We start from the raw sequence: 27,521 nt of genomic DNA, 5'->3' as shown, positions 1-27,521 counted from the left end.
TTGAGCAGAAACTATAGCCAAAGGGCTAAGGAATCCTGTAGTTTGCATATGTTTAACAAAACAATAACCAGACTTTACGGGCCCATCCCAAAGATATTAACTGAGCTTACAATTAGCTAATTAGAACGTGTTCTGTTTTCCATCTCGTGGCCTTGGCAAAAGCTCCTGACAAGTTTTTCAATAGGAATATGCATGACGGAAGAACAGAAATATTAACTATGAAAATGAGGAGTTATTCTGTAGTCAAAAGTGTTGCTGTCACCATCCTCTTTAGAGTTAAGCATTTCTTTTAGTCTGCTCTGTCAATCTGTTTTTGTACCAAATGGAAGAATGCAATATGTCTAATTTCTTATTATGAGGTAACTGATTTTTGAAATATCTAAGTATCTTATTGAGGGTTCTTGTATCAGTTCGAAACCTGAGAGTCTGCCAGGTTGGCACGAGGTGGTGTGGAGCAACAAGCTGTTTTAATGAGCGCCTGGGTGCAGGTGGGCTGAGGCCTAAAATGGCGTCAGCCCCAAGTGAGGATGGGACAGGATTTTATAGTCCTCTGTAAACAGGAAGTGTCCCAGTCTGACGTGACTGCTACATAGTACCCGGATGGCCTCTTTCTCCATCTTCAGGGATACGTGACTTCCAGCCAGGGTGGGTGTCTTCCTGCCAGCTCTCTTTCCTCTTCTGCTGTCTTGCTGATGCACCCTGCTGAGGCAAGTGGCCTTGTGCCTTGGGACTGGGACTGCGAAGGGAGGAATTACTCTTCCCTTCAAGCTTTCAGGCCCCAGGGAGAATCTTTCACTTATCCCCTATACTTATCTCTACCTTCATGTTTTAGTGGAAGACCTTGGCAAAATCAAGTATCAGTGTGGGTTTGTTATAAGTGGAAGGTGTCCAGGTTCTTGGTGTCTTGAACAACAAATTGAATAAAATGCACAAACAAAGCAAGGAAAGAATGAAACAACAAAAGCAGAGATTCATTAAAAATGAAGGTACATATGCCTGTAATCCCAGGACTTGAGAGGCCAAAGCAGACAGATCACTCGGGGCCAGGAGTTTGAGACCAGACTGGCCAACATGGCAAAACCCCATCTCTACTAAAAATAAAAAATAAAAAATAAATAGCCAGGCATGGTGGCAGGTGCCTGTAGTCCTAGCTACTTGGGAGGTTGAGACAGGAGAACTGCTTGAACCCCCAGGTGGAGGTTGCAGTGAGACGAGATGGCTCCACTGAACTCCAGCTTGGGTGACACAGCGAGACTCCATCTCAAAAAAAAAAGAAAGAAAGAAAGAAAATGAAAGTACACTCCACAGTGTGGGGGTGGCCCAAGCATAGGGGCTCAAGAGCCCTGTTACAGAATTTTGGTGGATTTAAATACCCTCTAGAGGTTTCCACTGGCTACTTAGTATATACCCTGTGTAAATGGAGAGGATATTTCCTATCATAGCTGAAGTGTTTCCATTTGATTTAGTTATAGGAAGTCCTTAGGTTCCCTGCCTCCAGACCCTATTTTCCTGCCTCATTTTGATTCATCTGTAATATTTTTTACTTACTTTCTTATTGATAGCAACCAGGAATTTTTTATCCCACACAGCAAGTTTTTAAAATGTAAACACTTTCTCTGTTTACCAGTTCATGATCAGCTCTGGATCTGGTCCACGAATAGGTTGGACAACATATAATTTGCATCATTTTGTCCTTTGTAAATCAAGATGTTCTGTAGATCATGCATTTAAGGACTGGACTTTGGTTGTTTCCTAATGAAAAAAATGTAGTTAAGTGGTTATAATTCTGAGTGTATAACCTTATTGCTAGCACCTTGTTTTATGATATCATTCTGATAATGATTGAAAGACTCAGCCGGGATCTTTGGATCCCTGGAGGACCAGATTGCTTTATTTTGATTCTGTTTCTTAGCTTGTAAAAAAGTGACATATTCAAAGGAAATGAAAATGTTAAAATCTAAATCCTAGATTTAAAATGAGTTAACTTTAAACATTTCAGACATCATTTTAATGATTTTATGATATATTCAATTCTAATATCCAAATCTATCTTCATTTTTAGGTAGCTGGGATTATGGGTCACAATCTGCTTTCCAGTCATTCTTTACTCAGGTTATAGACTTGCGCAACTAGAAGCCTGGATATACCGTCAACTGATATTGGAAGGCTATGGTAGAGCAAGTTTTAGGGGGAAGATGAGTTCAGTTTCGGACAAGCTTTATTTTAGGTGTCTACTTGATATCCAAGTGGAGCTTCTGAAGAGGTAGGGGCAATGCATGTGTGTGTCTAGAGTGCTGAGGGGGGTCTAGGAAATTTGGACAATTTCCTAAGAGTCAGGGGGCAGGATGAGATTACCGGTGGAGTGAGTGCGACACAGAGAAAAAAAAGAGGACTCAGGAAATGAGGCACAAAGAGAGGGCGGCCTGAAGCAGCCTCCTAGTTTAGGCACATTTGGTAATGGAGGGTAGCCTGAGGAATCCAGTATTAGTCACATCTGCTTGACAACGAAGATGTGAGATAATATACATAAAACTTTATCATGGGTAGCTTTTGCAATGCAAGGCTCAAACCAGAAGGTTTTTAGCCTAACCAAATTATCTGGTCATTTTTATAAAGGTGATGCTGCTGGCCAAAAACCAAACACACATATTCAATCAAAATGGAACACAGGGGTATAAAATGAAAAGTAAACATTTAAGGGCATGGAGAGTGAACATTTTCTCTTTCAGCTCACCTCTCAAGGTTGTCCAATTAAGTTTCTTATATACAATTCCTAAAATGCTTTAAGCACCTAAACATATATCTGTTTAACAACAACAACAACAAAAACCTCTCCTCCTCATTTTACTAAAGCCAAGAATTCCACAGTATAGTCATTGGTTCCCGTTAAAATCAGAATTTAACTTGTTCAATGTATATAAAAGTGTTAGCTTAATTTTGTCAATTGTAAGAACCAGTTTATGAACAGTTTATATGTGCCTTTTCTTAAAATATAGTTTAAGCATGAGAATATATTTGAACCTTCCATATTTGGGAGCTTCTGGCTGCTCAGGCCCCTCTAGTGCAGATCTAAGACACAGACAAAACTCTCACTGCCACAAGAGTTTCTGCGGTAGAATTGTCTGGGGTCTGATATATTCTCAAAAATATCAAAGCAACATTTTTTAAATGAGAGAATGATATAGGGAACAAACAAAAGTGAAATAGAAAACATCTTTCTGGACATATGGCCTCTGTGTATATGTGTGAAAAGCAGATGAACAAACATATAAGGTTGCTTCTGGACTGTGTATTTTACATGGAATTTTCATTTCATTCTTTATTTTATTATATTTATTTATTTTTGAGACGGAGTCTCACTCTGTCACCCAGGCTGGAGTACAGTGACGCGATCTCAGCTCACTGCAAGTTCCACCTTCCGGGTTCAAGTGATTTCCGGCTTATTTGTATTTTTAGTACAGACAGGGTTTCACCATGTTGGCCAGGCTGGTCTCGAACTCCTGACCTCAAGTGATCTGCCTGCCTCCGCCTCCCAAAGTGCTGAGGTTACAGGTGTGAGCCACCACGCCTGGCCTCATTTCTTTATTGTTTGAATTTTTAATCTATACTTTCAGTAGCATGTAGTATTTACTTAAAGTTATTTTTCAATTATGACATATTTTGTATTAGTTTCTATGTAAGTATAAAAACTTGGCATAGTTTTTGTATATTTTAGAATGAATAGGTGTTGAAAATTAAGAGATTACAGCATCAAGTTGCTTGGATATCTAAGTACAGACAAATTTCAATTCGTTGAATGTTAAAGCAAAAAATAAAATTTAACTAAGCTATTTCAAATTTAGAGATTATACATTTTTAATTGACTATGTTGACTATGTAGATTTACTTTGGACTTTATTTGAAGTGAATTAACAAAAATAATCTATAAACTACCTTTAATACTAATGGAGATTTATTTGCCCTCACATATGTCTTTTTTACCTTAAGTAGTTTGAAAATCAGAAAACTTTTAAAAGAACCTAAAATTTATTTTTTAACTATTGATTTACAGAGAGACCTAGTGATTTGAAAAACATAACAATTACCTGTTTGTGTTTATTTAAATATATAGTTTCCTTATTCTTAAAATTAGGAGTTAGATTAGATGCTTCCTAAATTCTTTTCAACATTTTGTGACTACTTAATCCCACACTCTGATTCCACATGTGGTCAGGGAGAGTGGATTGGATCTTGTTTGATAGCCCTCTAGTGGCTATAACTTTAAAGGGGCACAATATCTGAGAAAGCAAAATTGTTCCAGAGAAAAGAAAATCCATTTAGAGAAGCAAAAGGGCCACGAAGGGACAGAAAGGAAGTTAACTCGATAGTAAGACAAGCATTAAATTAGAGGTCAGAGTCAGACAGCGCAAGCCAGGTAGACGATGACATATAAAGTCAATATTTCCCTTTTTTTCTTTTCTTTTCTTTCTTCCTTCCTGCCTTCTCTCTTTTCTTTCTTTCTTTCTTTCTTTCTTTCTTTCTTTCTTTCTTTCTTTCTTTCTTTCTTTCTTTCTTTCTTTCTTTTTCTTTCTTTCTCTTTCTTTCTTTCCTTTCTCTCTCTCTCTCTTTCTTTCTTTCTTTCTTTCTTTCTTTCTTTCTTTCTTTCTTTCTTTCTTTCTTTCTTTCTTTCTTTCTTTCTTTCTTTCTTTCTTTCTTTCTTTCTTTTCTTCCCTCCCTTCCTTCCTTCCTTCCTTCCTTCCTTCCTTCCTTCCTTCCTTCCTTCCTTCCTTCCTTCCTTCCTTCCTTCCTTCCTTCCTTCCTCTCTCTCTCTCTCCCTTTCTCCCTTTCTCTCTCTCTCTCTCTCTTTCTCTCTTTCTTTCTTTCTTTTCTTTCTCTGCCTGTGTTGCCCACATAGGTCCCAAACTGCTGGGCTCAAGGGATCCTTCTGCCTTGGCCTCCCAAAGTGCTAGGATTACAAGTGCGAGCTGCCACGCCTGGTCTACAGTCAATATTTTCCGAGCATGCTTTGTACTAGGAGGTTTTCACATATTTTCTAACTTTATGTTTACAAAAACTGTATGAAGACGGTGTAAGTCCCATTTTTACAGGCAGAGAAACTAATGATGGGAGAGGAAAATAACATTCCAAATCATACAATTAAAGCTGGGATTTGATTCCAAATCAATATCTTACAATATCATGTAACAAGTGAAGTTTCAAATTGTGTTTAACTGAAGATAATAAGTTGGGTAGAAGTTGTCCTTTATTCCTTATAGCATTGCAGCCTCCTGTTGGCTCAACAACTGGACTGGCAGGGGCATGATGGATGTGACACGGCCACCACCCTACTGCACACCTATCCACCTACTTATGGTTCTTGTGAAACTGGAAGTAAGGGGTGGAGTTCACTGATGACTCCCAGGTTCATAGCTGCTAACACAATGCATTAGCTTAAAATGGGTGGAGAAAAAAAAACAGTAATACTATCACAATTTATGCTGAAGGAGTGGTTTCTATACCCCAGGTACTGCAAAGCACACTGTTCACATACAGCAATTTTTAATCACTTTTGTTGAGATTCATTCCTATCATATGCCTTCTGTTTCTAATTTTTCTTTATCTTTTTTCATAACAAGTAATACTGCATCTATAGCCAAAGGCTAGAGATGGGCTGTGTTTGGTAAAACACTACACTGGTTCCAGGCAGTACCTAGAGACACTGTGAATAGTTTTTGTTTTGTTTTGTTTTGTTTTGTTTTGTTTGAGATGGAGTCTTGCTCTGTGGCCCAGGCTGGAGTGCAGTGGCCGGATCTCAGCTCACTGCAAGCTCCGCCTCCCGGGTTTACGCCATTCTCCTGCCTCAGCCTCCCGAGTAGCTGGGACTACAGGCGCCCACCACCTCGCCCGGCTAGTTTTTTGTATTTTTAGTAGAGACGGGGTTTCACCGTGTTAGCCAGGATGGTCTCCATCTCCTGACCTCGTGATCCGCCCGTCTCCACCTCCCAAAGTGCTGGGATTACAGGCTTGAGCCACCGCGCCCGGATACTTCTCGGACAATGAAACAAGACATGTGTTAGGGAGTGCCTATTAATTTCTAAAGACTGTTTTACAATGGTTAGAAAACTAGAGATTATGACATTCTAAAGTAATTTTTTTTTTTTTTTTTTTTTTTTTTTTTTTGAGACGGAGTCTTGCTCTGTCACCCAGGCTGGAGTGCAGTGGCCGGATCTCAGCTCACTGCAAGCTCCGCCTCCTGGGTTCACGCCATTCTCCTGCCTCAGCCTCCCGAGTAGCTGGGACTACAGGCGTCCGCCACCTCGCCTGGCTGGTTTTTTGTATTTTTTACTACAGACGGGGTTTCACCGGGTTAGCTAGGATGGTCTCCATCTCCTGACCTCGTGATCCGCCCGACTCGGCCTCCCAAAGTGCTGGGATTACAGGCTTGAGCCACCACACCCGGCCCTAAAGTAATTTTTAAAAAATATTTGAATATACCCCTAACACAGGGGTTAAAGAAGAAAATTTCCCACAAGGTAGATCTCACTATAGAAAAACCTCTACATGAACATCTGATTGAAAATGTGAATAGGTTTTTTTTTTTTTTCCTTAGAAATCTTATGAGGTATGAGAAAAATTCTAAGAGCTCTTAGTTTAGACTATGTTCTCAAGAAACTATTAATTCATTGATCTCTTTCAGGGCTCATCAATTGTTCTGCCTTTTAATTTATTTGTATACTTCTATTATCCTTTTACAAAAAAAAATGTAATCTCTTTTGAGGAAATAGATTGTTTTGCTCATTATGATAGTTTTATTTTCAATGGTAAAAGTAATAAGCATACTTAAAACAGATTTTTAAAAAGTCAAGATGTATAAGGAAAGCACTCATAATCTCCCTTCTCTTCAATCTTATATCCCATGTGAACAAATTGGTAAGCATTCATACCTTTCTCTATTTTCTTTTTTGTTTGTTTGTTTGTTTGTTTTGAGACAAAGTCTCACTTTTGTCACTCAGGCTGGAGCACAATGACACGATCTCGGCTCACTGCAATCTCCGCCTCCCAGGTTTAAGCGATTCTTCTGCCTCAGCCTCCTGAGTAGTTGGGATTACAGGTGCCCACCACCACTTCTGGCTAATTTTTGTATTTTTTTGTGTTTTTGTTTTGTTTTGTTTTGTTTTTTAGTAGAGACAGGGATTTGTCATGTTGGCCAGGTTGGTCTCAAACTCCTGACCTCGTGATCCATCCACCTCGGCTTTCCAAAGTGCTGGGATTACAGGCATGAGCCACTGCGTCTGGCCCTTTTTCTATTTTCATACCAACATGTATAGAATTTATTTACTTCTGTTTACTCCACATAATTCTGTAACTTAAAAACATTTTACCGGCCGGGCGCGGTGGCTCAAGCCTGTAATCCCAGCACTTTGGGAGGCCGAGACGGGCGGATCACGAGGTCAGGAGATCGAGACCATCCTGGCTAACACGGTGAAACCCCGTCTCTACTAAAAAATACAAAAAACTAGCCGGACCAGGTGGCGGGTGCCTGTAGTCCCAGCTACTCGGGAGGCTGAGGCAGGAGAATGGCGTAAACCCGGGAGGCGGAGCTTGCAGTGAGCTGAGATCCGGCCACTGCACTCCAGCCTGGACCACAAAGCGAGACTCCGTCTCAAAAAAAAAAAAAAAAAAAAAAAACATTTTACCTAATATAGATATTTTTCTTTTAAAACATTTGTTTCTAACTTGTTCTTTTTTTTTTTTTTTAAATTATACTTTAAGTTCTAGGGTACATGTGCATAATGAGCAGGTTTGTTACATATGTATACTTGTGCCATGTTGGTGTGCTGCACCCATCAACTCCTCAGCACCCATCGACTCGTCATTTACATCAGGTATAACTCCCAATGCAATCCCTCCCCCCTCCCCCACAACGTGAGAGGCCCCAGTGTGTGATGTTCCCCTTCCCGAGTCCAAGTGATCTCATTGTTCAGTTCCCACCTAAAAGTGAGAATATGTGGTGTTTGGTTTCTGTTCTTGCGATAGTTTGCTGAGAATCATGGTTTCCAGCTGCATCCATGTCCCTACAAAGGACACAAACTCATCCTTTTTTATGGCTGCATAGTATTCCATGGTGTATATGTGCCACATTTTCTTAATCCAGTCTGTCACTGATGGACATTTGGGTTGATTCCAAGTCTTTGCTATTGTGAATACTGCCGCAATAAACATAAGTGTGCATGTGTCTTTATAGCAGCATGACTTAAAATCCTTTGGGTATATACCCAGTAATGGGATGGCTGGGTCATATGGTACTTCTAGTTCTAGATCCTTGAGGAATCGCCATACTGTTTTCCATAATTGTTGAACTAGTTTACAATCCTACCAACAGTGTAAAAGTGTTCCTATTTCTCCACATCCTCTCCAGCACCTGTTGTGTCCTGACTTTTTAATGATTGCCATTCTAACTGGTGTGAGATGGTATCTCATTGTGGTTTTGGTTTGCATTTCTCTGATGGCCAGTGATGATGAGCATTTTTTCATGTGTCTGTTGGCTGTATGAATGTCCTCTTTTGAGAAATGTCTGTTCATATCCTTTGCCCACTTTTTGATGGGGTTGTTTTTTTCTTGTAAATTTGTTGGAGTTCTTTGTAGGTTCTGGATATTAGCCCTTTGTCTGATGAGTAGATTGCAAAAATTTTCTCCCATTCTGTAGGTTGCCTGTTCACTCTGATGGTAGTTTCTTTTGCTGTGCAGAAGCTCTTTAGTTTAATTAGATCCCATTTGTCAATTTTGGCTTTTGTTGCCGTTGCTTTTGGTGTTTTAGACAAGAAGTCCTTGCCCATGCCTATGTCCTGAATGGTATTACCTAGGTTTTCTTCTAGGGTTTTTATGGTATTAGGTCTAACATTTAAGTCTCTAATCCATCTTGAATTAATTTTCGTATAAGGAGTAAGGAAAGGATCCAGTTTCAGCTTTCTACTTATGGCTAGCCAATTTTCCCAGCACCATTTATTAAATAGGGAATCCTTTCCCCATTTCTTGTTTTTCTCAGGTTTATCAAAGATCAGATGGCTGTAGATGTGTGGTATTATTTCTGTGGACTCTGTTCTGTTCCATTGGTCTATATCTCTGTTTTGGTACCAGTACCATGCTGTTTTGGTTACTGTAGCCTTGTAGTATAGTTTGAAGTCAGCTAGCGTGATGCCTCCAGCTTTGTTCTTTTGACTTAGGATTGTCTTGGAGATGCGGGCTCTTTTTTGGTTCCATATGAACTTTAAAGTAGTTTTTTCCAATTCTGTGAAGAAACTCATTGGTAGCTTGATGGGGATGGCATTGAATCTATAAATTACCTTGGGCAGTATGGCCATTTTCATGATATTGATTCTTCCTATCCATGAGCATGGTATGTTCTTCCATTTGTTTATGTCCACTTTTATTTCACTGAGCAGTGGTTTGTAGTTCTCCTTGAAGAGGTCATTTACATCCCTTGTAAGTTGGATTCCTAGGTATTTTATTCTCTTTGACGCAATTGTGAATGGAAGTTCATTCATGATTTGGCTCTGTGTTTGTGTGTTACCGATGTATAAGAATGCTTGTGATTTTTGCACATTAATTTTGTATCCTGAGACTTTGCTGAAGTTGCTTATCAGCTTAAGGAGATTTTGGGCTGAGACAATGGGGTTTTCTAAATATACAATCATGTCATCTGCAAAGAGGGACAATTTGACTTCTTCTTTTCCTAACTGAATACCCTTGATTTCTTTCTCTTGCCAGATTGCCCTAGCCAGAACTTCCAACACTATGTTGAATAGGAGTGGTGATAGAGGGCATCCCTGTCTTGTGCCAGTTTTCAAAGGGAATTTTTCCATGTTTTGCCCATTCAGTATGATATTGGCTGTGGGTTTGTCATAAATAGCTCTTATGATTTTGAGATACGTTCCATCAATACCGAATTTATTGAGAGTTTTTAGCATGAAGGGCTGTTGAATTTTATCAAAGGCCTTTTCTGCATCTATTGAGATAATCCTGTGGTTTTTGTCTTTGGTTCTGTTTATATGCTGGATTACATTTATTGATTTGTGTATGTTGAACCATCCTTGCATCCCAGGGATGAAGCCCACTTGATCATGGTGGATAAGCTTTTTGATGTGCTGCTGGATCTGGTTTGCCAGTATTTTATTGAGGATTTTTGCATCAATGTTCATCAGGGATATTGGTCTAAAATTCTCTTTTTTTGTTGTGTCTCTGCCAGGCTTTGGTATCAGGATGATGTTGGCTACATAAAATGAGTTAGGGAGGATTCCCTCTTTTTCTATTGATTGGAATAGTTTCAGAAGGAATGGTACCAGCTCCTCCTTGTACCTCTGGTAGAATTCAGCTGTGACTCTGTCTGGTCCTGGACTTTTTTTAGTTGGTAGGCTATTAATTATTGCCTCAATTTCAGAGCCTGCTATTGGTCTATTCAGGGATTCAGCTTCTTCCTGCTTTAATCTTGGGAGAGTGTAAGTGTCCAGGAAATTATCCATTTCTTCTAGGTTTTCTAGTTTATTTGTGTAGAGGTGTTTATAGTATTCTCTGATGGTAGTTTGTATTTCTGTGGGGTCGGTGGTGATATCCCCTTTATCATTTTTTGTTGCATCTATTTGATTCTTCTCTCTTTTCTTCTTTATTAGTCTTGCTAGCGATCTATCAATTTTGTTGATCTTTTCAAAAAACCAGCTCCTGGATTCATTGATTTTTTGGAGGGTTTTTTGTGTCTCTATCTCCTTCATTTCTGCTCTGATCTTAGTTATTTCTTGCCTTCTGCTAGCTTTTGAATGTGTTTGCTCTTGCTTCTCTAGTTCTTTTAATTGTGATGTTAGAGTGTCAATTTTAGATCTTTCCAGCTTTCTCTTGTGGGCATTTAGTGCTATAAATTTCCCTCTACACACTGCTTTAAATGTGTCCCAGAGATTCTGCTATGTTGTATCTTTGTTCTCATTGGTTTCAAAGAACATCTTTATTTCTGCCTTCATTTCGTTGTGTACACAGTAGTCATTCAGGAGGGTTGTACATTTGCTGAGGAGTGCTTTACTTCCAATTATGTGGTCAATTTTGGAATAAGTGCGATGTGGTGCTGAGAAGAATGTATATTCTGTTGATTTGGGGTGGAGAGTTCTGTAGATGTCTATTAGGTCTGCTTGCTGCAGAGATGAGTTCAATTCCTGGATTTCCTTGTTAACTTTCTGTCTCATTGATCTGTCTAATGTTGACAGTGGGGTGTTAAAGTCTCCCATTATTATTGTATGGGAGTCTAAGTCTCTTTGTAAGTCTCTAAGGACTTGCTTTATGAATCTGGGTGCTCCTGTATTGGGTGCATATATATTTAGGATAGTTATCTCTTCCTGTTGAATTGATCCCTTTACCATTATGTAATGGCCTTCTTTGTCTCTTTTGATCTTTGATGGTTTAAAGTCTGTTTTATCAGAGACTAGTATTGCAACCCCTGCTTTTTTTGGTTCTCCATTTGCTTGGTAGATCTTCCTCCATCCCTTTATTTTGAGCCTATGTATGTCTCTGCATGTGAGATGGGTCTCCTGAATACAGCAGACTGATGGGTCTTGACTCTTTATCCAGTTTGCCAGTCTGTGTCTTTTAATTGGAGCATTTAGTCCATTTACATTTAAGGTTAATATTTTTATATGTGAACTTGATCCTGCCATTTTGATATTAACTGGTTATTTTGCTCGTTAGTTGATGCAGTTTCTTCCTAGCCTCGATGGTCTTTACATTTTGGTATGTTTTTGCAATGGCTGGTACCAGTTGTTCCTTTCCATGTTCAGTGCTTCCTTCAGGGTCTCTTGTAAGTCAGGCCTGGTGGTGACAAAATCTCTAAGCATTTACTTATCTGTAAAGGATTTTATTTCTCCTTCACTTATGAAACTTAGTTTGGCTGGATATGAAATTCTGGGTTTAAAATTCTTTTCTTTAAGAATGTTGAATATTGGCCCCCACTCTCTTCTGGCTTGTAGAGTTTCTGCCGAGAGATCTGCTGTTAGTCTGATGGGCTTCCCTTTGTGGTTAACCCGACCTTTCTCTCTGGCTGCCCTTAACATTTTTTTGCTTCATTTCAACTTTGGTGAATCTGGCAATTATGTGTCTTGGAGTTGCTCTTCTCGAGGAGTATCTTTGTGGCGTTCTCTGTATTTCCTGGATTTGAATGTTGGCCTGCCCTACTAGGTTGGGGAAGTTCTCCTGGATGATATCCTGAAGAGTGTTTTCCAACTTGGTTCCATTTTCCCCCTCACTTTCGGGCACCTCAATCAGAAGTAGATTTGGTCTTTTTACATAATCCCATACTTGTTGAAGGCTTTGTTCATTTCTTTTTCTTCTTTTTTCTTTAGATTTCTCTTCTCACTTCATTTCATTCAGTTGATCCTCAATCGCTGATACTCTTTCTTCCAGTTGATCTAGTCGGTTACTGAAGCTTGTGCATTTGTCACTTATTTCTCGTGTCATGGTTTTCATCTCTGTCCATTCGTTTATGGCCTTCTCTGCATTAATTATTCTGGTTATCAATTCTTCCACTCTTTTTTCAAGCTTTTTAGTTTATTTGCGCCGGGTACGTAATTCCTCCTTTAGCTCTGAGAAGTTTGATGGACTGAAGCCTTCTTCTCTCATCTCGTCCAAGTCATTCTCCGTCCAGCTTTGATCCGTTGCTGGTGATGAGCTGCGTTCCTTTGGAGAGGTAGATGCGCTCTTATTTTTTGAATTTCCATCTTTTCTGCCCTGCTTTTTCCCCATCTTTGTGGTTTTATCTGCCTCTGGTCTTTGATGATGGTGATGTACTGATGGGGTTTTGGTGTGGGTGTCCTCCCTGTTTGTTAGTTTTCCTTCTAACAGTCAGGACTCTCAGCTGTAGGTCTGTTGGAGATTGCGTGAGGTCCACTCCAGACCCTGTTTGCCTGGGTGTCAGCAGCAGAGGCTGCAGAAGATAGAATACTGCTGAACAGCGAGTGTACCTGTCTGATTCTTGCTTTGGAAGCTTCCTCTCAGGGGTGTACTCCACCGCGTGAGGTGTGGGGTGTCAGTCTGCCCCTAGTGGAGGATGTCTCCCAGTTAGGCTACTCTGGGGTCAGGGACCCACTTGAGCAGGTAGTCTGTCTGTTCTCAGATCGCAACCTCCATTTTGGGAGATCCACTGCTCTCTTCAAAGCTGTCAGACAGAGTTGCTTGCGTCTGCAGAGGTTTCTGTTGCTTTTTTTTTGTTGTTGTTGTTGTTTAGCTGTGCCCTGTCCCCAGAGGTGGAGTCTACAGAGACTGGCAGGCCTCCTTGAGCTGCTGTGAGCTCCACTCAGTTCGATCTTCCTAGGGCTTTGTTTACCTACTTAAGCCTCAGCAATGGCGGGCACCCCTCCCCCAGCCTCGCTGCTGCCTTGCGGTTAGATTGCAGACTGCTGTGCTAGCAATGAGGAAGGTTCCGTGGGCGTGGGACCCTCCTTGCCAGGTGTGGGATATAATCTCCTGGTGTGCCCGTTTGCTTAAAGCACAGTATTGGGGTGGGAGTTACCCGATTTTCCAGGTATTGTGTGTCTCTGTTCCCCTGGCTAGGAAAAGGGATTCCCTTCCCCCTTGCACTTCCCAGGTGAGGCAATGCCTCGCCCTGCTTCAGCTCTCGCTGGTCTGGCTGCAACAGCTGACCAGCACCGATTGTCCAGCACTCCCCAGTGAGATGAACTCAGTACCTCAGTTGATAATGCAGAAATCACCTGTCTTCTGTGTCGCTCGCGTTGGGAGCTGGAGACTGGAGCTGTTCCTATTCGGCCATCTTGCTCAGCCCCAACTTGTTCTTTTTGTAAGTGCCTACTACTTCATAATGTGGTGCACTGTTCCACTGTTGATGGGTATTTTAATTGTTTCCAGTTTTTTGTAATATTGTTATCAAGACTGCAGTAAACAGCTTTGTCTATGTGGCTTCCATGCTGCTAAGTGTATTTCTGCAGAACAGCTTCTCAAAAGTGGAATGGAAGAATTAATATATGTTGCCAGATCTTCTTCCGAAAAGATCGTAGCATTTCCTACAGTAATGCATGAGTGTCAGTTTGTCTCCTTTGTCCCCAGTAGGTAATATATATTATCAATCTCTTAAGTTTATGAAACTGGCCAAAAAAAAAAAGAAAAATAGAACCCAATTATTCTTTACTTTGTATTTTTATGATTATTGGAGATGTCTTTTCAAATGTCAGATGTCAGCTTCACGTTTTAAAGTTCTATTACCTAGCATGATTCTCTTTCATTTCAAGCCCTGCCACTATTCTGAGTCTTTTCAATCCACATAAGAATAACTTATCTAACTACATGGGTCATTTTATGCCTTGACCTTTTCATCTCTAATGATATTCATCTCCACCCACATGAGCCATTCACTTCCATGGTCACAGTTGAACTTTGTCATCATCTAGAACTGCATGAACTTCTGAACTTAAAGTCAGATACCTCATTTTGATGCCTTCTTTCTACACTTCCTGTCTTTCTCAGGTACTCCCACAATACCTGTTAATCCACCTAACTGAGGTTTCTAGTCCCATCCATCTATTCTCTGTAAGTAGATAATCCCATAAGCAAGAAAAAAAATCTTCCAACAATGTGGCAATGAAAGCTTTGGAAAACAGTGCTCTCCTCAATCTTCTTTGGGAATATGTAACATTCAGTGATTTTCAATCCAAGAGCCCCTGGGCGACGTTTGCGAATATGTGGGTTGTTTGGGATTGTCGCAAAGAGTAGAGGTTACTACTTGCATTTAATACATTGTACAGACTTCCAAGGATGCTATATATCTTGCAAAACCTGGGACAGCCCCTCATGAAAAAGCATGATTCCACCCAAAATAGCAGCAATGGCCTTAGTTAAGAAAGACTGAACTCCCTTAATAATCTGATCAAAGAGGGGAATGCAGATGTACATAAAATTTTCTTTATAATGTAAAAGGTTCTACTGATCCCTGAAGCCCATCCAGAGACAGCAGATTAAAAACTCCTGTCTAAACCATGTACTGTTTAAAAACATGGTTGGCAGCACTTACCTGTTTCAACTTCTTCACATTAGTCTTTCCATCATACAAGAAGCTGCAAAATAAACTGCTCCTCCTTTTCTGGTAGAAGGTCAAAACAGCCAAGAAGTTCCTCAAGCCTCAGGGCATTAATCTCATCCATGAGGTCTGTGCCCCCATGATTTAATCACCTCCCAAAGACCCTTATCTTTTAATACTATCACCTGGGTGATTAGGTTTTAAAGCAGGAATTTTAGAGGAATATAAACATTCAAACCATAGCAGAAAGTAACTCATTTTATTAATGGATACCAAAGTCGATCACTCTCCTGATGATAGAAAAATCCTATAAAATGCAAGCCTCCTACCCCTACTAGAGTGTAAGCTCCACAGGGCAGGAGGTTTTGTTCATGGCAGTATCCACATATCTAGAAAAGTTCCTGAAATTGAAACTTGATAAATATTTGTTGAATAATTTGATAATATATATGATTAAGATGCTGCTTGAATCTATGTGTTGCAAAAGTAAGTTTTTATTTGACATTCTGAAGTCACTGAATTGTAGATATTAAACTAACTGCTAACCTGGCCGGGCACAGTAGCTCACTCCTGTAATTCCAGAACTTTGGGAGGCCAAGGCAGGTGGATCACTTCAAGTCATGAGTTCGAGACCAGCCTGGCCAACATGGTGAAACCCCTGTCTCTATGAAAAATACAAAAAATTAGCTGGGCACCTGTAATCCCAGCTACTCGGGAGGCTAAGGCAGGAGAATCACTTGAACCTGGGAGGCGGAGGTTGCAGTGAGCCGAGATTGCACCATTGCACTCCAGCCTGGGCAACAACAGTGAAACTTCATTAAAATAAATAAATAAATAAATAAATAAATAAATAAGTAAACAAACTACTAAACAGCCCAATAAAACTTTGGTTTAGCTTGGCGGCATGCTAAAATTACTTTGACCAGAGTTTTAAAAGAACTAGGAAAGATAGTAAATTAAGGGCTTCAACAAATCTTAAAATCTTATTTTAAAGGTTATCGTGGATTTTTTCTGATGCAAGAAAACTATTTGATATACAGAACAGTGAGTCTTAACTCTTAAACCCACTATTTAAATTATACAAAAACACTTACAATAATATACACTTGTTATTGAATACCACTGCAAAGCCCATAAAAGAATGCACACCTTGAAAGAAAATAACTGAATCAAAGAGTTTATTATGATGATGTATTGTGAAACAATCAGGCAGTATTGGTTATGAATCCCATACAGTACTGTCCATATTTCTTCTTTCAGTTAAAGGTAAATGTCTGATGAAGAATACATTTTTTAGCAAAATTTGCAACGTTAGTATTTTAAAATATCTGACCCATAATTCATCTTTTAAAAATCACATTTTCTCATACACTTATAGGATTTTCAGGCACAAATTTTTAAAGACACATTGTGCCGCTGATGAGAAACGAATGCTTTCCTGATTATTGTTGGCTCCCTGGAAATGCTCTGTTAAGAACAATGGGTTTAGGAAGGGGCACAAAGTATGGGTCAACTGTCTCTGTTCTGTTTATAATCTTGCCATCATCCAAAGAAGAAAGTAATCTGGGCTGGGCGTGGTGTGGCTCACGCCTGTAATCCCAGCACCTTGGGAGACCAAGGCAGGTGGATCACCTGAGGTTAGGTGTTCAACACCAGCCTGGTCAACATGGTGAAACCCGGTCTCTACTAAAAATACAAAAATTAGCCAGGTGTAATCCCAGCGATTCAGGAGGCTGAGGCAGGAGAATCTCTTGAACCTGGGAGGCAGAGGTTTCAGTGAGCTGAGATTGTGCCACTGCACTCCAGTCTGGGCGACAGAGTGAGATTCCATCTCAAAAAAATAAAAAAAGAAAAAAAGAAAAAAGGAAAGAAAGAAAGAAAGCAGTCTGCATCTAACATGCCAAATGTTAACATTTATCAGATTTGGAGAGTTATGTTATCTTTGTACAAAGTGGTGGAATCACGAAGCACTTAAGAACCCAAACTAGAGCCAAACAAGCTGCATTCAAATTCCAGTTCTGTCACTTACTAGCTGTGTAACTTTAGCCTTCACTTTTCTTACCTGTAAAATGAGGCAAATTGGTGTATTAAAGTGGTTATTGTAAAAATTCAATGGCTTGATACATGTAAAGCGCCTAGAACAAAACCTGGCACACAGATATTTGTATGAATATTTGCTAATATTATTACTTAACTATAAGTTTAATATCTCTCATAACTTGAAAAATGAAATGAAAGAAAATGCCATATAAAGTTAAACTTTCTCCACTGACTCTGATAATTGAAGGCAGAAGTTAAGTTTTCTGAGAGGAAATTTTGTGGTTATTGATCAGCACTCAAAACATATCTTGCCCTTATTGCTATAGGTTTTAAACAAGGTATAATGGGTTTTTAAAGAGTCAGTAAAATAATTTGTGTCCTGCATGTGGAAAATGCATACGTCTACTAGGGGCTTAATATATTACAACTAAATTACATCGAAGTTTACTCAAAATATATGCTTCATTTTAGAAGCCACAGGAATTTTGGTGGTTGCACAAAAGTTTCTTATTGGCTATCATGGGCATAAATTTGCACTCCATTCTGGTTTTGACTTTATACCACTTCACCTTTGGTAACAACAAATATTTATATCCTATCTCCCCCAACCCCACTTAGCTTTATAAAGAATTCCTGTGCACTATCTTATAGGATTCTCAGACCACATGATGTAGTAAGCGGATGAAGGAGTAGGGGAATTGGGATGAAGGAAGAGGCCCAGTGGTTCAACAGGGCCCCCAGTGCCAACCATGTTATGTATCAGGAAACAGCCTATGTGCAGATTTTTAGCAGGACATATCTTGTTGTGACCCCTAACCTACTTAATGCTTCATTTGAGGAAAACGAATGGTTAAGGTTTTCCAAGGTTACATGGTAAAGCTGGGCCTTAAACAACAGTTCTTGGACTCTAAAACCAGTGCTCTTTGGCCATGTCCCCCCAACAGATCTCATCTTGAATTATAGCTCCCATAATTCCCATGTGTGGTGAGAGGGACCCAGTGGGAGATAATTGAATCATGGAGGGTGGTTCCCCCATACTGTTCCCGTGGTAGTGAATAAGCCTCACGAGATCTGATGGTTTTATAAGGGGAAACCCCTTTCACTTGGTTCTTAGTCTCCCTTGTCTGCCTTCACGTAAGACACGCCTTCCCCCTTCCACCATGATTGTGAGGCCTCCCCAGTCACCTGAAACTGTGAGTCCATTAAACCTCTTTTTCTTTATAAATTACTCAGTCTCGGGTCTGTCTTTATTAGCAACGTGAGAACAAACTAATACAGTGAATTGGTACTGGGTAGGGGCACTGCTGTAAAAATACTCCAAAACATGGAAGTGACTTTGAAACTGGGTAACAGGCACAGGTTGGAACAGTTTGGAGGGCTCAGAAGAAGACAGGAAAATGTGGGAAAGTTTGTAACTTCCTAGAGACTTTTTGAATTGCTTTGACCAAAATGCTGATAATGATATAGACAACGAAATCCAGGCCGAGGTGGTCTCAGATGGAGATGCGGAACTTGTTGGGAACTGAAGTAAAGGTGACTCTTGCTGTGTTTTAGCAGAGACTGGTGGCATTTGCCCCTTCCCTAGAAATCTGTGGAATTTTGAACTTGAGGGAGATGATTTAAAATATCTGGCGGAAGAAATTTCTAAGCAGCAGAGCATTCAAGAGGTGACTTAGGTGTTGTTTAAAGCATTCAGTTTTAAAAGAGAAACAGCATAAAAGTTCAGAAAATTGGCAACCTGACAGTGAGATAGAAAAGAAAAATCCATTTTCTAAGGAGAAATTCAAGCTGGCTGCAGAACTTTGCATAAGTAATGAGAAACCAAATGTTAATCGCCAAGACAATGGGGAAAATGTCTCCAGGACATGTCAGAGGTCTTCACAACAGCCCCTTCCATCACAGGCCCAGAGGCATAGGAGGAAAACATGGTTTCATGGGCCAGGCTGAGGGTCCCCCTGCTATGTGCAGCCTGGCGACTTGGTGCTCTGCATCCCAGTGCTCTAGCCATGACTAAAATGGGTCAAGGTATAGCTCAGGCTGTGGCTTCAGAGGGTGCAAGCCCCAAGACTTGGCAGCTTCCACATGATGTTGAGCCTGTGGATGAACAGATGTCAAGAATTGAGGTTTGGGAATCTCTGCCTAGATTTCAGAGGATGTATGGAAATACCTGAATACTCAGGCAGAAGTTTGCTGCAGGGGTGGGGCCCTCATGGAGAACCTCTGCTAGGGCAGTGTGAAAGGGAAATTTGGGGTGGGAGGCCCCGCAGACAGTCCCCACTAGGGCACTGCCTAGTAGAGCTCTGAGAAGAGGACCACCATCCTCCAGACCCCAGAATGGTAGATTCACCAACCGCTTGCACGGTGCACCTGGAAAAGCCACAGACACTCAACATCAGCCTGTGAAAGCCACCAGGAGGGAGGCTGCACCCTCCAAAGCCACAGGGGTGGAGCTACCCAAGACCATGGGAGCCCACCTCTTGCATCAGCATCACTTGGATGTGAGACATGGAGTCAAAGGAGATCATTTTGGAGATTTAAGACTTTACTTCCCTGCTGGATTTTGGACTTGCATGGGGCCTATAGCCCCTTCGTTTTGGCTAATTTCTCCCATTTGGGATGGGTGTATTTATCCAATGCCTGTCCCGCATTTTATCTAAGAAGTAACTAACTTGCTTTTCATTTTACAGACTCACAGGTGGAAGGGACTTGCCTTGTCTCAGATGAGACTTTGAACTGTGGACTTTTGAGTTAATGCTGAAATGAGTTAAGAATTTGGGGGACTGTTGGGAAGGCATGATTTGTTTTGAAATGTGAGGACATGAGATCTGGGAGGGGGAAGGGGCAGAATGATATGGTTTGGCTTTTTCCCCACCCAAATCTCATTTTGAATTATAGCTCCCATAATTCCCACGTGTTGTGGGAGGTACCCAGTGAGAAACAATTGAATCATGGGGGTAGTTTTCTCCATACTGTTCTTGTGGTAGTGAATAAGTCTCAAGAGATCTGATGGTTTTATGAGGGGAAACCTCTTTCACTTGGCATTCATTTGCTTTTGTCTGCCTCCATGTAAGACGTGCCTTTCACCTTCTGCCATGATTGTGAGGCCTTCCCAGCCATGTGGAACTGTGAGACCATTAAACCTCTTTTTCTTCATAAATTACCCAGTCTCAGGTATGTCTTCATCAGCACCATGAGAATCTACTAATACAACAATATTTACTTCTCTGGTTACATATCATCCAAAAGATAATGGTGTTAAAGGAGTATGTCAACAATGGAAGCAGAACGAAAATAGTTTTTCTGTTATATCTGGTTCAGGCTAAGATAGCTGGTAGGTCTTGTCTAATTTATTTCCACAAATAATTTTGGGTGGCTTTATTTCATTCCCCAGTAATTTCAGTTCAAAATAGTCATTAGTACATTCCGAGAGACTTTACATAGAATATACATGTGCAGGTATGTGTGTTTTTACAAACTAAGATATGTGCAAACATACCCATGTCTTTGTATATGTATGCATATCCTATAATGTAAATCTCATTATTTTCTCTACACCTCTCCTGTCATCTCCTTTATTCCCTTCCATACCTATCAGAAAATAGATGAGTAGTCATAGAATCATGACAGTCTAGTGAATGTCTAGCAAGTTCTTAAATGAGCCAGAAGAAAGGAGCTCTACATACAATGGGGTGGCATGTTTTTTTTAAAAAAACACTTAATCAGAAATAATAATAACTGTGAAACATAAAAAACAATATTTTAGCCCAAAAACTGGGATAAAGAAGATTAATGATTTCTGGGAATAACAGAATCAGAGCTGTGGATTCTAACCTAAATTTGCCATAACTCACTTATATGACTTTGGGCATGTCATGGAACCACTCTGCAGTTTTATTTTCTCATTGACAAAACAAGATTGACAATACTTACCCTACTTCATAGGAAAGATATTTGTATTACTTAATTAGTGATTGTAGAGTGTTATTAAGACACACTATGTAATTATTATTGAATTGGCATCTCCTCCTATGTAATTCAGTGGGAATTTTATTATTACTTCTCCAATTATGGCTAAAGAGTTCATATAAAGCTTTCCACTTGCTCTTCTTCCTCATGAAAGAGACTTTGCAATATGATCTTTGTGTTCAATATAGTAGTTTATTTTTTCTAACTACATCTTGAGAAAGGATTGTTGAAACCAATAAATAATAGCTCTCTGTGGACACATTAAGATCTGTAATAAGATGTTCCCTCCTACTTCAGGCCTCAATTAATTAGCACCTCCACCCAATTCAGTAAAATCTTCTGTAAAGGAACTATCACATTTAATTTTGGAACAACATCAAAAGGTTTTGGTCAGCTAATATTTCCCTACTACATATAAATTGTGATCAAATCACCTTCACAGTGAAAATATTAGACTTAAAGTCATGAAGTGAATTGAGAATTAAATCAAAATCTAACTTCAATAGTTGATATCTGTATATTTAGGTAAGTAATTTCTTAATGTTGTCCTTTTTGTTTTATTTTTGATTATAGATATCAAACTAAATAAAGTAAGGTTTCTCAAAACTCGAAATGTAAGTCCACATTTGCAATATTTTTTTTTTGAGTCAGAGTCTCGCACAGTCACCAGGGCTACAGTGCAATGGTACCATCTCAGCTCACCGCAACCTGCACCTCCTGGGTTCAAGCGATTCTCCTGCCTCAGCTTCCTGAGTAGCTGGGATTACAGGCACCCACTACCACGCCTGGCTAACTTTGTGTATTTTTAGTAGAGACGGGGCTTCACTATGTTGGCCAGGCTAGTCTCAAACTCCTGACCTTGTGATCCACCCGCCTTGGCCTCCCAAAGTGCTGGGATTACAGGTGTGAACCACTGCACCTGGCCTCTGCAATGCTTTTTATAAATTATAAAGTGTTGCACAAAGTTTACATTATTATTATTGTCATTGTCTTGTCCTTGCTGTGCCCCAAAAAGTCCTGCTAAGGGGTTATAGTCTATTTCCCTTTGTCAGTCTCCCAGAGATCCATTGATTTTTTAAAATTGTGCATCATATAATGCAATGTCTTGCTCTGAATGCTAATCTGGAGTGTATCAAAGGAGGTGATGCTCCTTCATAGAATATATCTCAGAACGTGTGACCAACATTGAGTCCAGAGAATACAAGTATTACAAAAGTACCTAAAATAAATATATTACATGGATTTGGGAAAGGCTTCAGGAATCTTCACTGCCATTTCTTACAAGTGAAGCAATTTCATTTGTTTTCTCTACTTTACAATCCAATTCACATTCATTGACACCCCAGAGCTGAGTCTTATCCAATTAACAATGCAGGGAAGTGTCCATGAATCCACCTTGCCTGCCAGAGCAGAAAACTGCAGAGTCAGGATTAGGGTTGTGGTCTCTTGATGGCATATAGCTCTCCAGAATAGCATTAGAGAACCACTAATGGGAACATGAAGGTAAGTGGAGTTTGCAAGTTGTGCCTCAGGTTGCACTGAGTCTCAGTCCGCTCATAGCCTTGTTATATTTTCAGAGGTTAGACATACTGTTTATGCATCAACATAGGCTTAGTTATTTGGTTTTTCAATGTGTTTATAAGTCTTACAGAGAATGTTAACACCTGTCTATTTTTTCATTAAAGAGATTATTTAAATTAGCATACTAGCTTTGTGTGTAGCTGGAGGGTAACCTCCACACCAGGTCTAGAGATGCACACAGGTGTAAAGAAGGAGTTCAGGTAATGATTCACCCACAAGTTCTTTACTTGGTTACTTTGAGACATTTTGCAGTTGTGGTGTCTTTCACATCACAAAAGTCAGTAGAACACCAGCAACCTATACAAAATTCAAATGGGCCTCAAAATTAGCCTATTAACACAGTCACCAGGACCTTAAAAAAAAATGTACATTTCTAGGCTCCACTCCCTGGAGTTCTACCTTAATAGGTAGAGGGTGAAGCCTGAGAATTGATGAGCCAGTTGTAGAAAACACTGCCCTATTCTTGCCTTGCTTTCTCTGAAATATTATTATCATCATCACCAAGATCATCACAATTTACTGACAGTTTATTGTATGCAATATACTATGTAAAGTACTTTTCATTTAAATACATGAAATCCTGAGTGGTATTAATACATATTTTATCCGTTTAACAATAAGAAAACTGAAGAACAAAGATTAAATAATACAGAAACCAAATGATGGACCTAGAATTAAAACTCCAGTTTGTTCAACTTCAGAGCTTTTGTTCTTTAATGCCACTTCATACTTGACTTGAGCAGAAGTTTTTATTTCATCAGTCTTGCTACTGCTCTTTTTTTTTTTTTTTTTTTTTGCAGCTTCTTTCTTAAGAAATTTTAGCTTAACTTTTCCAAGCAGTTTTGCAAACATTTCAAATAAGTTTGTTAAAAGAATTTTCTTTTTATTATACTTTCTTTAAGTTTGGGATACATGTGCAAAACATGCAGGTTTGTTACATAGGTATACACGTGCCATGTGGTTTGCTGCACCTATCAACCCATCATCTACATTATGTATTTCTCCTAATCCTATCCCCCTCCCAGTCCCACACCCCCTGACAGGCCCCAGTGTGTGATATTCTCCTCCCTGTGTCCATGTTTTCTCATTGTTCAGCTCCCACTTATTAGTGAGAACATGTGGTGTTTGGTTTTCTATTTCTATGTTTGTTTGCCGGTAATGATGGTTTCCAGCTTCATCCATGTCCCTGCAAATGACATGAACTCATCCCTTTTTATGGCTGCATAGTATTCCATGGTGTATATGTGCCACATTTTCTTTATCCAGTCTATCATTGATGGGCATTTGAGTTGGTTCCAAGTCTTTGCTATTGTGAACAGTGCTGCAATAAACATACATGTGCACATGTCTTTATAGTAGGATGATTTATAATCCTTTGGGTATATACCCAGTAATGGGATTGCTGGGTCAAATGGTATTTCTGGTTCTAGATCCTTGAGGAATCACCACGCTGTCTTCCACAATGGTTGAACTAATTTACACTCCCACCAACACTGTAAAAGCTTTTCTATTTCTCCACATCCTCTCCAGCATCTGTTGTTTTGTGACTTTTTAATGATCGCCAGTCTAACTGGCGTGAGATGGTATCTCACTGTGGTTTTGATTTGCATTTGTCTAATGACCAGTGATGATGAGCGTTTTTTCATATGTTTGTTGGCCACATAAATGTCTTCTTTTAAGAAGTGTCTGTTCATACTTTTTTGCCCACTTTTTGATGGGGTTGTTTTTCTCTTGTAAATTGGTTTAAGTTCTTTATCGATTCTGGATATTAGCCCTTTGTCAGATGGATAGATTGCAAAAATTTTCTGCCATTCTGTAGGTTGCCTGTTCACTCTGATGACAGTTTCTTTTGCTGTGCAGAAGCTCTTTAGTTTAATTAGATTCCAGTTGTCAATTTTGGCTTTTGTTGCCGTTGCTTTTGGTGTTTTAGTCACGAAGTCTTTGCCCATATCTATGTCTTGAATGGTATTGCCTAGGTTTTCTTCTCTACTCCAGAAAACTGGTCACAAAACCTTGAAAATAGATATTTTTTGAGTTGATAAGATGTATTCTAGGTCAGAGATTTTAATTCATACTTTCTCCTAATTTTCTCTTTTGAAATTAATTATTGTGCTAATCTGATATATTAAAAAGTTTCATGGCACACAAAATACTTCTATTCTGTGTGTTGCAATGTTAAAGCCAAAAGAAAACATTTTTGTTCGTAAGTGCTACCAAAACTCAGATTCTTTGCTGGTGAGATTTATAGTAGAGGTAGCTAATAAAAATGTGTCTTAAATTGTTATGATCATGATTAAAGTACAAATGTTAGTCACTGATATTTAACTGTGTGTTCTACTGGGCCTTGGAAGGCTTAAGCCTGTTCTCAAAAACTCCTCCCCACATAACAGATTGTATTGAGAGTAAAAGATAGTAAGACAATTCTTTTTTTAATTTTTCAAAATTTTTTTGAGATGGAGTCTTGCTCTGTTGCCCAGGCTGGAGTGCAGTGGCACAGTCTTGGCTCACTGCAACCTCCACCTCCCAGGTTCAATCAACTCTCCTGCCTCAGCCTCCCGAGTAGCTGGGACTACAGGTGCATGCGGCTATACCTGGATAATTTTTTGGATTTTAGTAGAGACGGGGTTTCACCATGTTGCTGAGGCTAGTTGTGAACTCCTGAGTTCAGGCAGTCCACCTGTCTTGGCTTTCCAAAATGCTGGGATTACAGGCGTGAACCACTGGGCCCCAGCCGGTAATAAGACAATCCTTAAATTTTTGCTACATCTTTAAGAATTAAAAAACCAAAATACTGGTTCCAACATTTTGAAAAAGAAAAATAACACACACACATACATATATTAATGCATATAGGATAAGGATTTTAAATCGACTTTGCTGTGTAATTTTTGTTAATACATATATTCATACACATATTTATGTAGTATATGTGATATTTTGTTACATGCAAACAAAGCATAAGAATTAAGTCAGTTTTTAAAATATCTGTCACCTTGAACATTTATCATTTCTGTGTGCATCTATCAATTTATGGAATAAATTAGGAAGAATTCCTTCCTCTTCAATTCTGTGGAATAGTTTTGAGAACTGGTCTTAGATATTATTCATGAGTTTGATAGAATTCAGCAATAAAGTCATTTGGTCCTGGGCTTCACTTTGTTGGGAGACTATTCCTGATTCAGTCTTGTTACTTCTTATTGATTTGTTCAGGTTTTCTCTTTCTTTCTGATTCAATCTTGGTAGGTTGTATGTGTTCATAAATACAATTTATACATTTCCTCTGGGTTTTCCAGTTTGTTAACACCTAGCTGTTCAAGGTAGTCTTTGATGATCTTTTGTATTTCTGTGGTATCTGTTGTAATGTATCCTTTTTTGTTTTTGATTTTGTGTATTTGGGTCTTCCCTCCTTTTTTTCATGGTGGGTATAGCTAGCAGTTTATTGATTTTCTTTTTGTCTTTTCACAAAACAACTTTTCATTTCATTGATACATTGTATGTTTTTTAGTCTCAATTTTGTTTAGTTTTACTCTTATCTTTATTATTTCTTTCCTTGTACTAATTTTGGGTTTAGTTTTGTAGTTTCTTGCTTTTCTAGTTCCTTGAGGTGCATTGTTAGGTTGTTTATTTGAAATCTTTCCATTTTTTTTAATATAGGCATGTATTACTATAAATTTCCCTGTTGGAACTGCTTTTGATGTATCCCATAGGTTTTGGTATGCTGTGTCTTCATTTTCATTTGTTGAATAATGTTTTTAAATTTTCCTTCTTAATTTCTTCACTGACCCAATGGTCATTCAGGAGTATGTTGTTTAATTTACATATTTTACAGTTTTCAAAGTTCTTCTGTTATTAATTTCTCATTTTATTCCATTGCGGTCTGAAAAGATATTTGATGTTATTTTAATTGTTTAAAATATGTTCAGACTAGTTTTGTGACCTAACATATGTTCTATCCTAAAGAATGTTCCATGTGCTGATGAGAAGAATCCGTATTCAGGAGCTTACGGATAAAATGTTCTGTAAATATCTTTTAGGTTCATTTGGTCTAAAGTGCCGTTTAAACACAGTGTTTCTTTGTTGATTCTTTGTCTAGGTCATCTGTCTAATGCTGAAAGTGGGGTGTTGAAGTTCCCAATAATTATTGTATTGAAGTCTTTCCCTTTAGATCTGATAACATTAACTATATGAATCTGGGTGCTCTGGTGTTGGGTGCATATATATTTAGAATTGTTATATCCTTCTGTTGAATTAATTTCTTTTTTTTTTTTTTTAAATGGAGTTTCGCTCCTGTTGCCAAGGCAGGAGTGCAATGGGACAATCTCAGCTCACTGCAACCTCCGCCTCCCACTTTCAAGCAATTCTCCTGTCTCCGCCTCCTGAGTAGCTGGGATTACAGGTATGCACCACCACATCCAGCTTATTTTGTATTTTTAGTAGAGATAGGATTTCTCCATGTTGGTCAGGCTGGTCTCAAGTTCCTAACCTCAGGGGATCCAACAGCCTCGGCCTCCCAAAATGCTGGGATTACAGGCGTGAGTCACTGCACCTGGCTGAATTAATTTATCATTAAATAATGACCTTATTTGCCTCTTTTCACACTGTTTTTAACTTAAAGTCCGTTTTATCTGATATAATTATAGGTACTACTGCTCACTTTTGAGTTTCATTAATGTGGATTACCTTTTTCCATCTCTAAATCTATATGTGTTTTATAGGTATTGAGTTTCTTGTAGGCAGTATGTAGTTCTGTCATTTAAAAAAATTTTTAAAGCCAGTTTATATCTTTTAAGTGGAATGTTTATTTACATTCAAGATTATTGATATGGGAGAACTTGTTCCTGTGATTTTGTTCATTATTTTCTGGTTGTTTTGTACGTCCTTTGTTCCTTTGTTT

The 27,521-nt window shown here is 39.2% G+C and overlaps 1 protein-coding gene across 1 annotated transcript in view; it reads left to right on the top strand.

Moving 5' to 3' along the window:
• The window catches only part of ABCD2 (ATP binding cassette subfamily D member 2), a 124,180-nt gene extending 97,153 nt beyond the window's left edge, over nt 1–27,027 (top strand). Inside the window, exon 12 of the transcript XR_013400960.1 lies at nt 26,907–27,027. The gene's annotated coding sequence lies outside the window, so the exon portion shown is untranslated. The remainder of the gene's footprint in view (nt 1–26,906) is intronic.
• The last annotated feature ends 494 nt before the right edge of the window (nt 27,028–27,521 follow it).

This window comes from Macaca mulatta, chromosome 11, assembly GCF_049350105.2.
Source record: "Macaca mulatta isolate MMU2019108-1 chromosome 11, T2T-MMU8v2.0, whole genome shotgun sequence".
NCBI classification, from domain to species: domain Eukaryota; kingdom Metazoa; phylum Chordata; class Mammalia; order Primates; family Cercopithecidae; genus Macaca; species Macaca mulatta.
This window is presented reverse-complemented; position numbering and strand designations above follow the sequence as displayed.